The sequence below is a fragment of the Merops nubicus genome, unplaced genomic scaffold (genome assembly GCF_000691845.1).
Source record: "Merops nubicus isolate BGI_N331 unplaced genomic scaffold, ASM69184v1 scaffold6492, whole genome shotgun sequence".
NCBI lineage: Eukaryota > Metazoa > Chordata > Aves > Coraciiformes > Meropidae > Merops > Merops nubicus.
Genome location: NW_008594152.1, coordinates 29367 through 30375, shown reverse-complemented (window position 1 = coordinate 30375; position 1009 = coordinate 29367).

The window sequence follows — 1009 nt, the reverse complement described above, 5'->3', positions numbered from 1 at the left end:
CAGCAGGTCCGGCCCCACCAGAGGGAAGGAGATGAGATTTCCCTTCATTTTTGTGCTGGGGAAAACCAGATTAGAGATAGCTTTAGTGAGTGAAGGAACCGTGCTTTTGGTTTTGTGTTGCTATAAACACAGCTCTGGTGAGAAGCTGAAATCCCAAAGTCTTTGCTCCATTTGTGAGGGTGTGGCTCGGTTTATACCAGGCACAACCGGTGCCCTCGGGGTGTCCCCAGGGCTTTTTGGGCTGGACAGGCTGCCAGTGACACAGGACGGGGAGGTGCAGAAGGAAACTACCTCCCAGAGGTGGCATCAAAACCAGTCTTTGGGTCAGTGAGGCGGGTTGTTCAGGTGTTTTTTTAGGAGGTGCTGGCATGCTCAAGAAAAAGGCAGTGATGGACAAGGTCCCTGGCAGAGGGACCCTCCCCCTGCACTGTCCATGAGGGCGACGGGTGCCTGGCACAACGGCAAAGCCCACGGTGCTGAGACCACCCTGGGCTGGAGCCTGGCTGGGGAAGGCCTGCCCACACTGCTCGGTTGCAATAGTTATTTGAGAACAATCCCCATAGGTATTTCTGGGGCTCGAGAGGGGCTTTTTTTTACCCTTTTGTATCTAGCTTTTCTCTAGCAGCCTCTTACCTGTTTCTCCACTTCGGTTTGGTTGTTTTTCAGAGTTTTCTTCTCTTTGTTTTTTGAGGTTTCTCTCCACAATCACGAAACACAAGGGTTTGGGTCACCTGGAGCAGGCACTGAGCATCCCCTGGGCTGGGGAAATTCACCCTTTCTGTCCACAGGCCTTAAACCCTGGAGTTTTGTGGTGGGTTTTGGTGGAAGTGGTGCCGCCCTGGTGCGAGCAGCTTGCCCACAACCTGCTACCACCCCAATCCGATGCCCAGGGCACGGAGGCAGGTTGCAGCAAACCTTCCTGAGTTGGTTCTTTTAGTGGGAGAAAAAAAATAATCACAAAACCACGAGCAACAATGAGTGCCTTGACCACCTCCTGCCGGCTCTGCCG